We start from the raw sequence: 13,669 nt of genomic DNA, 5'->3' as shown, positions 1-13,669 counted from the left end.
CAGTATACATACACGAAAGACGCGAATTCTCTGTGAAATAAAAAACGTCCATACTCATGGCCTGGGAAAATACTCGGCCTTACATCCTTCGGACGTACACCTCGTCTGTAATGCGGATATACAAAAGTGGACACTGTCCGTACGTCCGGCGGATGTACGAATAAGGAAATCCGAAATTGGAGTGTGTTCGTACGTCCGATGGACGTCCGATCTCGGCAAAGGACGTTCGGATCTAGCTCGTACGTGCGACGGATATCTGTGGTTGCTTGGGAAGAAACTGGACATGGTGGCACTTTAAAACTGTGGTCCGTTATCCGATACTAAGCAGTGTGGTAGGCCAAAACGTGCGAAAATCCCTTGAAGTACCTGAATGGTGGTCTCCGCTGTGATGGTCTTCAAAGGTATTGCCTCAATCCACTTCGTCTCGGTATCAACCAACACGAAAACTTGCCAGCCATTGATGGGGCCCGCAAAATCCATATGCAACCTGTACCATGGTTTGTTGCTAGCCGGCCATGGAGACGGCACTGCAGCAGCTGGCATGGGCCAGCATTGAATGCATTGAGGGCAACCATGAACCAGCACTTCGAGGTCCCTATCTAATCCGGGATACCAAAACAACGCTCGCGCTGTGCGCATTGTAGAGGGCGCTGGTTCGGCTCTATAAATAGAGACGCTGGCAAGAATAAAGGGTCTTTGGCTTCCGGTCTTGAGAGCGTTCACTGCTGCGGCTCCGTCCGCTAGCATGGGTCCAGGCTAGGCCTAGTAGCCGGCCCAACTCTGCAACCCTGCCATCTCGGCAATCTCTACATGGTGTCAGAAGTGTTTGGATTCTGATCTTTCCTTTTTTTTGAAATCTTTAGGCTATCTCAAGACCATCTCAAGACCATCTCAAGACCAAGACCATCTGCAGCGCCATGGACGCGTCGTCTTCGACTCTGACGCAACCTCGATTCGCGGGTTTGTCTGGCCTAGCGCCGCCACCAGCATTCGACTTCGATGACCCGGCCTCCTGGTCATCGTGGGTGGAGCAATTTGAAGATTTTGCTGTCGCCACGGGTGCGTCTTCAGCAACGGACGAAGTAAGGATTCGCACACTTTTTTATTGCATGGGTGTTCAAGCGCGCCGCATCCTCTCTTCTCTTGGGCTCACCGAGCTGGAAAGCGCGTCGTATGCAGAAGTTAAACAACGTTTCACGGCTCACTTCATTCATCCTGTGAATGAAGTTCATGAAAGCTTTCGCTTCCATAAGCGTGTACAACAACCATCCGAGAGCGTGGACGCGTTCTATTCCACCCTGCGTTCGATGGTAAAGAAATGCAATTACGGCTCTTCCAGCGTCGAAAACAGACTGGTTCGCGACCGCTTCGTTGTTGGCCTGTTCGACACTAAGCTTTCGGAACAGCTTTGCCGAACGCCGGATTTGACTCTCGAGAAGGCGCTTTTACATGCACGCATGTATGAAGACGCGCAGAAGGAAAGCCAGGAACGAGCGCACAACGGTACTTTGCCTGTGCATGTGGACGCCACCGCGCGTCGCAAATCCATAACGAGAGACGCTCGACGAAACGCTTCGGAAAAACCTTGCAACTTCTGCGGACGCGAAGCTCATACACGTGATAATTGCCCTGCGCGGAACGCTGCATGCAGATTCTGCAAAAAGAAGGGTCATTTTGAGAGCGTCTGCGTCTCCAAGCAACGCTCATCCGCAAGACACTCGCACTCCATTTCTGTGCATCCTATCAAGAAGGAGAACACGGAGAACGCCAAGTTCGTGTGTGTGAAGGTCAACGGACTTCCTCTTGAATTTAAAGTGGACTCTGGTGCAGAAGTGACTGTGGTTCCCGCCACTTTTCCAGGCATTCCGTCGCGGCTGGACGCGCCGGAGGGTTGCCTCACCGGTCCAGACAACCGGCAGTTGAGGGTTGCTGGTCAATTTTTAGCTACCCTCGAATGGAAAGGTCGCACTTCGCAGCAGAGAGTCTATGTCCTGCCTTCGCAGTCGACGCCACTTCTGGGTTATCCAGCCATCACAGCTCTTGGAGTTGTTCATTTCGTTGATGCGCTGGCACGTTCGCAAGTAAGTCTGGCTCCTCCTTCTCATTCTCCTGGTCAGTTGCCGACGCAGGATATTTTTGAAGGCATAGGGACTTTTGGTGCGGAGTACACTATCCGACTAAAACCGAACGCTGTACCTTTTGCTTTGAGCGTCCCACGTAGGATTCCCCTGCCCCTCCATAACGTGGTTAAAGATGAACTTGACTCGCTTGAAAGACAGGGAGTTATTAGGCGTATTGACAAGCCAACGGCATGGTGTGCAGGCTTGGTGGTAGTTCCTAAAGTTTCAGGTGGATACCGCCTCTGTGTGGATCTGACCAAACTTAATAAGGAGGTTCTCAGGGAAAGGCATGTTTTACCTACGGTTGAATGGGTCCTAGGACAACTAGGTGATGCCAAAGTTTTCTCAAAGCTGGACGCTACTGCTGGATTTCATCAAATCCGTCTTTCGGAAGATTGTCAGGAATTCACTACATTCATCACGCCTTTTGGTCGTTACTGCTACTGTCGTTTACCGTTTGGAATAACATCTGCTCCGGAATTCTTTCAAAGGGAAATGGCTAGAATCTTGGAAGGCCAATCTAATGTTGTTAATATGATTGATGACATTCTTGTTTTTGGGAAAGATAAAGAGGAACACGACCAGAAGTTATCTGAAGTTCTGGATCGTCTAAGCAAAGCAGGTGTAAAGCTTAACAAAAACAAATGTTGTTTTGGCCAATGGCAAGTAGAATTCCTAGGCGTAGTTGTGAGTGAAAACGGTATTTCTCCGAGTCCTGACAAGCTTGAAGCTATTCGTTCTTTACCAACTCCGACAGATGTTCATAGTGTTCGCCGGTTTCTTGGTATGGTGAATCATATTGGTAGCTTCCTTCCAAATCTGTCACAGGCTACAGCACCGATTAGAGAACTTCTAAATAAGCATAGCGACTGGTACTGGGGTCCTATGCAAGAGTTAGCTTTCAACAAGGTTAAATCAATGCTAACGTCTTCACTGTGTGTAGCTAAGTATCATCCAAGCTACAACACAACTTTGTCATGTGATGCCAGCTCTTTTGGTATTGGCACAGTTCTGTTGCAAGAACAGCCCACTGGTGAGCTACGTCCTGTAGCATTTGCGTCTCGTGCACTGTCAGAGGCAGAAACACGCTACAGCCAGACCGAAAAAGAGGCTCTAGCAGTGACATGGGCAATTTACCGGTTTGACCAGTTCATTCGTGGTATCTCCTTTATTGTGGAAACGGATCATCAACCTCTAGTAACTCTTCTAGGGAAATCAGATCTTGACATGATGCCACCTAGGATTCAGAGGTTCCGTATCAAACTGATGCGATATCAGTTCCGAGTTGTTTATGTGCCTGGCAAGCAGCTTGCTACTGCAGACACGCTGTCCCGCACTCCAGTAGCTTCACCTCCCCAACAAGTGGATATGATCGAAAAATTCTTAAAGCTGCATATTTCAGCAATCACTGAGACTCGTCTAATCAGTCCTGATGATGTTCGCAGCCATCAACAGCAGGATGGGGAATGTACCCTTTTAACTCAATACTGTACTCAGGGTTGGCCGCGTAAGGAAAGGCTTCCACAATATATGAAAAAGTATTGGGAGTATAGAGGTGATTTGTCCCTCATAGATAATATTCTCTTTAAGGACCATAGACTTGTCATCCCTGCTTCTCTCCAAAAGGTGACAGAACTTCTTCACGAAGGTCATCAGGGTATCAATAGAACTCGCCAACGGGCGCAAGAAGCTGTTTGGTGGTTTGGCATGTCTCAACAGATCCGTGACAAGGTACTCATGTGCCGACAATGTGCTTCAACACGAATCCCTCGTCAGGAGCCACTTATGGTTACAAAAACTCCTTTGATGCCATGGGAGGAGGTTGGCATAGATTTGTTCAAGCACAGAGGTCATGATTATCTGTTGGTAGTCGACTATTACTCGAGATATCCAGATGTCATTCACCTGAAGAATACAACTTCTGTTGATGTTATAAATGCCATCAAAAGCATCTTTGCTCGATTCGGCATACCCAAGCTAGTAAGAAGTGACAATGGACCTCAGTTCTCTTCAAAGCTCTTTTCCTCCTTTGCGGGTCAGTATGGTTTCGAACATAGAACGTCAAGCCCTAATTACCCGCAATCGAACGGTGAAGTTGAGCGAATGGTTCGCACCATCAAAGACATCTTCACCAAGTCTTCAGATCCATTTCTGGGATTGTTGGCCTATCGTAATACTCCGGGTGTCACTGGTTACAGCCCAGCGCAGCTATTGCTAGGTAGAAGATTGAGAACAAGGTTGCGAATGGCTAAGTGCCAGTTGAGACTCAAATGGCCGTCATCTACGACTTTCCACTCCAGGGATCGGCAGGCTCGCCAGCTTCAGAAGAAGCATTACGACAAAAGGCATGCAGCCAGTCGTCAGAGAGATCTAGAAGCTGGGGATCGTGTTTGGGTCCGAGACGTAAAAACTCCTGCGGTGGTACTTAGTCCAGCAGCCCGACCGCGCTGCTATGTGGTGGAGACGCCGACTAAGGTTCTAGTCCGCAACAGGATTCATTTGATGCCTTTTGTCAATGACATTTCTGTTCCGCAGTCGACAGAGCTTGTGTGGAATGAGAACGGGCACTCGACCTTGCCTACTCAAACTCAAGCAGCATCAGAGGAGTCCTCGGGCGCAAGCACTGAACCTCAGGCTTCAAGCACGCTGTCGTCTCCGACAAATGCACTTGACAGCAGCCCTGTTTCTACACCACCTCGAGGGTTGCACGGTCCCTCACCTCATCGTGAGATGCTTCAGTCTTCGCCAGAAGAAGTCCTGGACGCTCTCCCCTCTTCGTCACCACCTGGGCGCACTACAAGATCCGGCCGACGTGTGAGGACACCTCGCAGACTGAACCTGTGAACCTGTGTGACTGAACCTCGCAGACTGTGTGACAGTGAGCTGTGTCGTGTGCGTGATGGGGGTCAATGTGTCGGGAAGGGGAGATGTAGAGGGCGCTGGTTCGGCTCTATAAATAGAGACGCTGGCAAGAATAAAGGGTCTTTGGCTTCCGGTCTTGAGAGCGTTCACTGCTGCGGCTCCGTCCGCTAGCATGGGTCCAGGCTAGGCCTATTAGCCGGCCCAACTCTGCAACCCTGCCATCTCGGCAATCTCTACACGCATCATGGCACTGATACCGGGGTGACTGTCGTGCAGTTCCTTTAGCATGCATCGTCGCGCCGCATCCGGCAACACTACGCGATGGCCCCAGTAAATCAGATCATGACTGGCCGTGAGCTCGTTACGGCGAGAAAAGTACGGCATCAGGTGTTGCTGTGCTGCTGATAAGTGACGCGGCCAGCCGCGTCACATCCACTCCCTGATCTGACGAAGCGCCTCGTCCGAGCGGCTTAGCTCTGCTATTTCCTTAGCGGAAAGGGCCCTGGAATCTAGACTCCGCGTATACAGCACGTATTCCATGGGCTCTTGGCTTCCTCGGTCACCCAAGCACGGCAATGGTAGGCGACTGAGAGCGTCGGCGTTAGCATTTAGCTCTCCTGGGCGGTACTCGATCATAATGGTAAGCCGACAGTAGTAATGCCCACCGCTGAATTCTTCCTGCGGTCATGTGCGGAATCGGCCTATCACATGTGCACTAAGCCTTCTTTACACCAAGGTCGACGCAGTACGGGATTCCGGTGTTCCAGAAGAGCTTTAGGCGCTTCCCGTATCTTTCGAATTGCTTAAGCTACATACAACTTTCGTCCACAGACCGAACAAAGCCACATTTTATAATAGAGTGATTGTATACGCAGACGTCGTGTTCGCCAACCGGAAGTTTGTACACGCACGATGTGATACGTTTGCGCCATCTGACGAGAAAAACGAATATCAACTTTGTTTCTCCGTTGCCTCCGTAATTGGCTCCGGATGCGCGCCGCTGTTCGTTGCACTATCGCGGAGGCCACGGTCCCACCGCTCGCATTTGTGTGTTTTTTTTTACTTTTCTTTTTCCTAACTGGGCCCCGGGGGCCCGAGAGGAAAGGCGGAGGAAGTGGTGCAAAGTCGTCCGCTTCTACGCAGCACGTTTGAACTTGTTTGTTTACGTCAGTCTCGTTTACAAAATTGTCAGTCCAATGTTTCCAGTGCTGCTACAGCCTTGCTGCGTCTGGAGCAAAATGTGTGTGTGCGTGTGTGTGTGCGTGCGCGCGCGCCTGTAGCCTGTACAGACGCGTGTTCCAGAATTTGTAGGGTCTGCTCGCGGGCAAGTCAAATCCCGCGCCGCTCACCGCGGGTAGTCTGGAACCCTTCTTCCCGAGTGGTGGGGCGAGAGGAATTGCCCACAAATTTCAAAGCCGCTAATAATCGTTCTTGGCCGCCTAGACGCAGGCGCATTTGGCGGCAGGCGCCTCGGGCGCGAGCGCTGCTTCGTTTTAGAAGTTTCAATATAGGCGAAATACGAAATAGAAAGAAAGAAAGCAAGCGCGCACTTATGCTGCATGTGTAGCGGCAGCTCCCAAAGGCGATGCGCTCGATGGCAGGCTCGACTACGGAAAGGGACGCTGGCTGCAACCGTTGGGAAGGGGTTTGAAGCTCCGCTGCGGGAGGGGCGAACTATAAAGAAGGTGGTGAGGGGGAAAACCACTTGCTTAGAAAAGCAAAAGGTGCACGAAGGCAGCACGGGGGCCGGCCAACCGGCACATATAGCTAGTTCGCTTGCCAAAAAGCGCTGCCGAATGCCGCGCGGTATCTACTAGAATAGTTTAGAAGAGGCAAGCGGTGTACCATTACGAGAGCGCCTAGGGCCCGCCTCGAAGGAAGCGGGAGGTGGCGGTGAGGGAAGGGGAATGGTTCAAACAACGTTATAACTCTGTCGTCTTGCACTCGTGAAAACCACTCAAGTTACAAATTTTCGAACTTAAGACTCGCGTCATGCAGGCAAGCCGAAAAAGTGCTCGTTCACAACGCTGTATTTAGTCACGAACAGTGTATTCGTTCTGACTCGGAAAATCTCTGAACGCTTGTTTCGCGAACTTCGCAAAGCTGTCATACTTCTCCCCTAAGCAGATCTCCATCACAGCAACGCCGAAATGCCTGTCGTCCACGCTCAGCCATTGGCGATCTGGTGGAGGCCGCCAAGCATGGATGGGGAGAAAAAAAGAAAAAAAAACGCAGCACGCGACTACGCGCGGCGAGAGCGAACGCCAATTTTCTTCGCTAGACGGCGCAAGCGACCCACGTCGTGCGGGTACAAACCTCCGGTCGGCGAACACGACGTCGTGCGTATACAATCACTCTTTATAATAACAGAGCTATAAAGATCTGCGCAAAAACACTACAGTGAAAATATTCTAGTTCACTGTAACAACTCTACGCGACTAGAGCCGTACTGATGGATTGGATTGGTCTGACCGCGAACTGACATCTACCGACTGTTGCGTAAATCAGAGAAAATCGAAAAAAAAATTCTCTCGGTAACCGCGCGTTTGTTCGGGCTCAAATTTCGCACAGAGGTTGGATTTTGTGGTCAGTTTTGTTTTATATCCCATTTAGGTGGGGTACTTGCCTGATTCGGTCAGAATTATTTGGAAATCCCCATTGTCTGTGGCGACGGAAAACCGAAACAGAAAAGCTTCGCAGCACTAGTACCCGTGGCGCCATCTCGTACTTACCAGAGAAACTAGCCCACTACCGGGGAGAGAGAGAGAGAGAGAGAAAACTTTTATTGCTCTTTCAAGAGATTCGCGGAGATGAAGACTTCTTGGTCGTCCTGCTTGGGCGCTGGCGACTTGAGTCTTCGAGCAAGGGTGGGCCCTCAGTCCAGGGCTCCACTGAGTCGTGCCGCTTCAACAGCGTGCTGTACCAAGGCCCTCTGGACCTCGAGCTCGCTGCTGGAGAGACAGCTCTCCCATTGCTCCTCACTCGATGTTTGATAATTGTGGAATACTACCGGGGAGCGTGTTCGCCAAATGCAGCCGGTACAGCCAGCGATGACAGCGCCGCCCACCGGCAGGTAGCAGCCACATTAAGGCTGGTTATAAATATTCATTCAGAACGACGGCTTGACATCGCCGCTATGGCGCAGTGGATTAGAGGCACGTGTTGCGTATGGAAGGTCGGCCGTTCGACTCCGCTCCCTGTACTGTAATTTCATTGTTTTTTAATTTCATTTCTTTTCAATTTTTTACCTTTTAGGTCGCAAATCGTGATGCTTAGTGGCATATAACGCCGTTTAAGAGGATTCATTATCCCTTTTAGGTAAGCCGTTGTGACAATCTTCAGTCACCGTGATCAATTCACCGTGGTTTCAAGCCATGTGGCTGTACAGGCTGCAGTTGGCGAATACGCTACCGGGGAGGGCGGCGCATAGAGTTTCTTACTATTACCTAGAGGGAAAGCTGGCGGCGCTGCATGGAGGAAAAAAAAAAGTTTTTTCTTCCTCCATGCGGCGCTCCACTTCAGCCACCATGGACGCTCAAAGCATCATGGGGCGGTGAGCTACTTGTTGCGAGACAGTCGTAGTTTTTTGGGAACACGGAGTGGCACTACTAAGACGTTTCATTCCGAAAACGTTGTTCGTGTGTGCGCAGACGACTTTCGCGCGAACGCAGTGTGCAAAACCCATAGTAGTGAAAACGCTTAGACACACGACGCCAATAAAAGGTTTCACTTTTTCGAAATGCTATTAAAAAACCTCTTATAGTATTTAAGCAACAACATTTTTTTTTTGAAAACATATTTTCTTTTAAAAATGCGCTTGTTAATTACGAAATATTAGTTTTTATAGTGTTCTTTACTTGGCCAATAGGAGAGCGAGTCGTCTCTTATTTTGGGCAAACTTTGCACTTAAATGCTTTTCTGCTTGTTTGTTGCAATCATTAGACAAGATTTTCAATGTTAGGACGTTTGTAGTTATCAAACAGTTTTATTTCTTGATTATTTTTTGGCCAAAAGTTGCAGTTCCGCAACAAGTAGCTCACCGCCCCATGATGCTTTGAGCGCCCATGCTGGCTGAAGTGGTCTCGAGGGGTCGCCATGCAAACTCCCATAGACGGGCTGCCAGCTTTCCCTCTAGGTAATACATGGAGGAAGGAATGAGGTAATAGTAAGAAACTCTATGGGGCGGCGTAGGAGGACTTGGACTCGCATCCAAGTCACGGCCATGGCCCTCTCTTGATCGCTGTACGACCGCATTTTTGGTGATGTCTTGCGCTGCTTCGCAGCAGACAGCACTACAGTGTACTAGAATACTTTGGGCAAAGGCTTTCTAGTACACTGTAGACAGCACCAAGCAAAGATGATTTGCTCACCAATTTAGCACAGCTCGGTTTCTCCGGTTGGTACGAGATGGCGCTACGGATACCACTGCTGTGAGAAGCGTTTGCGGGTAGGCAGGCTGGAAACGCTGATTGGTCGACGGGATGCGCTTCTCCGTGACGTTTTTTGACTTCGCCCTCGTTCTCAACCGGACGTGGCGTCAGCGCGCCTTTCTCGACCTCTCCCTAGAGCGCCTGGGGAATCGCTAGGTGCACCCGCCGCGCCGCGCGTGTGTGGTGAGCGGGCATTCGTTTCGTGATCCTCGGCGCGCTCGTTTCGGGGCGTGTGCAGCTATGGCGTTCGTGCGTAGTGCGCTCGTCGGCGACAGCCAGCTGAAATTTCTGTGCAGGTTTTGCTTGCGGCTTTCGCCGTTTCGCCAGGAGCACGTGGCTAGTGTCGTGCTCGTATTTAAAGTTTTTGCCGCGGCACTACAAGGATCCGCATCAGGCGCGCTTTGAGGACCGCCGTTTGACAGCTACGCTGACGCGCTTGTCGGGCGTGCGCATTCTCAACCCCGAGGTAAGGACTGAACTACATTGTCGCAAGTTCTCTCGTGCATTGAGGGCTCACCAAATTTCGGTGCTTGTAACGAAACTTTTTTTTTGCAGCATCGTTCCCTGGATATGCTTCTCGGAAGCCGATGTCATTGTTCGCCGCGGACGCTGGGCCCACTGCTCGCCGCCACGCCGCTGTAGGTTGACGTTGAAGAGCTGCTCCAAACGGCCCTTTTCAGGGCCGCTTCATTGCTTCCTGGAAGATTGCGGGCATCCAATCTCGCGGCCGTGTGCCCTCTCTTTGTCGAAATCGGCGCCAGACATCAGAACCCGCGCTAGGCCTCGTTGCAGGGTTAAACGAGTGCAGTGTGGCTTTAGAGAAGTTATGACGCGCTTAGTCTAGCTATATCATTCACCCAGTGCAATGTGCCTTTGCTTTTTTAGCGACTTCTCACGCCTTGTCGAAATCGGATTTAAAGCTCACGCCACGCCTCGTTGAATGGGTTAACCGAGTGCAGCGCCTAGCTTTGTTTTTTTGTTCTAACCTGTAAGCAGTGCACCTTTCTTCGCTCCTTACTTTTGTTCTTTTCAGTCGTTTCCTGAATCTGTCGAAAAAGCCGGGCTTGCCGGATGATTGTTCGCCGTGAATGGAGCCACGAGGCGATCGCATCTGCATACACAGCACGACTTTGTTCCCTCGTGTTTTTTTTAACAAGGATTGCTTCGACAGCTCGGGCAAAACGAGGACTGCGCACGCAGTGTCGTCGCTGCTTAGTGAAGAGGCACAAAACGGATGTCGTCCTTACTAAAGGCCCTTCTCGGGGCCACCTCAGTGTTTCCTGGCAGACCACGCGCTTTCCGCCCTGTGCACATGTTCCCCTCATTTCCACTCATTTGTAAGTTGCATATCAATGAATTAATAAATCAGTCAATGCACTTTATTTACCAGAAAAATCTGGCTGGTCACCCTGGGCTAAAAGCTGTGCACACAGCTTGACAAGGCCCAGGGGACCATTAGATGACAGTTTTGAAGGTAGGAAAAACAAGTTGGTACTTTAAAAGACCATGGAAAGTACACCAAACAATATAAGAGATAAACATTACAATCGCGCATTACAGTAAAGAAAAAGAAAACACTTTGACAGCAGACATACAGTATCAATTTACACTATAGTACATACAAAAATTACGACATTCTGCACTATGGCACGAAATATAAAAACAGCACATAAAGCAAAAAAGAGAATGCAAGTTACAATAGTACAGATAGATTAGCTGTTTACATTTACATATGCATAAAATTAGTCCTCGGCTCCTTGGGCCTCCTTCAAACCCTGCAGAAGGCTTGAATTTGCAACTGCTCATATCAAAGAAGATTTAGAAGAACTTCAGTTTGGGGTACATGGTGCATAGTACTTGAGAAAATAAACAATAGCGCCTACAATGACACACACAGAAGAAGAACGATGCAGCACAAGCGCTATCCTGCGCTACTGTGACTGAAAAATGAACCTTCACGTCAGTGAAATATGAGTCTTTAGGCTGTCTACAATTCGTTATTACAGAAAGAAAGAAATATTAGTGAATGCTGTGTAAGAGGCTTGCATATTACTCTGTTTATTTATTTATGTTACCCCTCAAGGCCAGTGGCATTACAACAGGGGGAATGGTAAATATACGAAAACTGAGAGAAAAATACAGTTGATTACATGAATATTAAGCAGCGCCTGAATATACAATGTTAGCTAGTGCTACGCGGAACTGCTCATAATTTTCAGTGCCGGCAACTTCTGCGGGAAGGTGGTTCCAGTGGCATGAGGTTCGCGGCAGGAATGACTGCGAGCAGCATTTTCTGTTGCATGACATACTTCCGACTTTGTGATCATGATCAATGTGGCGGGATACAGAAATTGTATGGGGGATGAGGTGATCACGAAGAGCGGGATGATGGTAAAGCTTGTGGAACAGGGTGATACGAAACACTTTTCTACGCGATGATGGGAGGCAGATATTAGACTTCATAGTAGTTATACTCGCTGTGCGGTTGTTGTTAACAAGGATTAAACGCACAGAGTTATTTTGCACCAGCTCAAGATCATTAATGAAGTTGTCATGAGCAGGGTGCCATACACGTGTTGCATGCTCGAGTTTTTATCGTATTAGTGTTTGATAAAGCAATAGTTTCAAATTGGAAGGAACGTTAAAGAAGTTGCGACGTAAGTAGCAAAGCATGCGATTAGCATTTTCAATTATGTTCTCGGTATGAAGAGACCAGTTAAGATAATAAGTAATGTGGATGCCGATGCACTTATATGATGAGGCTGATTTCAACGAAATGTTATCGATGTAGTAGTGAGGTGGGACGGAAGTTTTTCTAGATGCACGCATGACTTTGCATTTGTTCATATATAGCTGCATTCACCATTCTTCGCACTGAAGTCAGTGGCGGTATCGTCAAGTAGTCCCCTGCTTTGTACGTTCACCTTGTTAGCGGCTGTCTTATTTCACACAATTCCACGTTCTACACGTTGATAGTTATACGAGCACAATTCGTTGTGATTGTCGAGGAATCGTGTTTCTGCCTTGCCGCCACCGTTGTCTTGCCATGCCGCCGGCGCGGCGGCGACGGCGGTGCCATTCACCTGCGGTTGCGGTGGCCAGCAACCTCGTCGGCGGGGGAGGGGGGGAAGGGAGCCACCCATTCATGCCTTCATCTCACCATGGGACACAGCGACGCCAGTGAGGGGATCATCCCTTTCTGGCTTGACAAGGAGCGCCGACCAGCCGCCTTGAAGGAGGGGACTGAGGGCGGAACAAAGCCACTTCCCAGAACTGAGAAATGAAGGCCGCTAACCCCACTGGTGAAATGTCCGGGGAGGTGCTTTGACCTTAGTGGACATGTCGTGACGGGATATCTCAGACGTCGACTCGTTTCCCCTGGTATCGAAATGAATATTGCTCGCGTAAACGTTAACATTCAAAGATTGAGTAATGGTATAACGTCTATACCTTTCGCCATTTATTTTTCAATAACAAAGCGCAACAAAATTTTTGTGCAAATAAACTAAAAAATCATTGTTTCTATTTTTTCTTTTTTTATATACAGCAGTCTGTCCGCCCCCCCTAAAACCACTCTCTGTGACCGCCACTGACTGAAGTAATGTAAAGTTGTTAGTGTTGGTTATTTCTCTAAAAATGACGCAAACATCAGCGAATAGGTGAATATGAGAATCCATAAGAGAGCGGGGATCATTAATGTTAAATCAGGAACAGTAGCTAGGGTCCAAGAACTGAACCTTGTGGAACTCCGGAAGACACCTCTGTAAAGCAGGTGTTATAACCGTTAGCAAAAACTAATTGTGAGCTATTAAGTAGACCTTCAATCCATTTCAATAAGTTACAGTCAATATTCAGATGTTTTAGTTTGTGAGCCAAAAGGTTGTGACATACATCGTCGAAAGCCTTCGAAAAATCCAGAAATATACAGTCAGTTAGTGATAGTAGGTCTAGAATACAGTGCAATGCATGTGTAAACTATATTAACTGTGTTTCGCAAGAGTAAGGTTTTCGAAAACCATGTTGCGCTGACATAAAAAAGTTGTTCAATGAAGCAAACAAGCGAAGGGGTATGAGGGGCTCGTTATAAATATGACAGAAGCCAGGACGTTCCACGTCCGCTGCTTATGAACGTGGGTGGCGCTGATGAAGACTCTCAAGGTTAGGTTATTTGTAAACATAAATGCCCCCGAACGCAGAAGATTTGACAGCCGTCGCCGTAGCTCAGAGGTAGAGCACCGGACGCGTAATTCGGAGGTC

General features: G+C 49.0%; 1 long non-coding RNA gene across 1 annotated transcript; it reads left to right on the top strand.

The window, feature by feature from the left end:
- Positions 1-655: 655 nt before the first annotated feature.
- On the top strand, positions 656-3,053 carry LOC149369475 (uncharacterized). Its single transcript, XR_016285345.1, has 2 exons — positions 656-1,082; positions 1,861-3,053. It is a non-coding gene; the product is annotated as an uncharacterized LOC149369475 (long non-coding RNA).
- The last annotated feature ends 10,616 nt before the right edge of the window (positions 3,054-13,669 follow it).

This window comes from Amblyomma mixtum, chromosome 1 (assembly GCF_055824585.1).
Source record: "Amblyomma mixtum isolate Tamu chromosome 1, ASM5582458v1, whole genome shotgun sequence".
NCBI lineage: Eukaryota > Metazoa > Arthropoda > Arachnida > Ixodida > Ixodidae > Amblyomma > Amblyomma mixtum.
The sequence above is the reverse complement of the archived record's forward strand: the minus strand, read 5'-3'. Positions and strand labels throughout refer to the sequence as shown.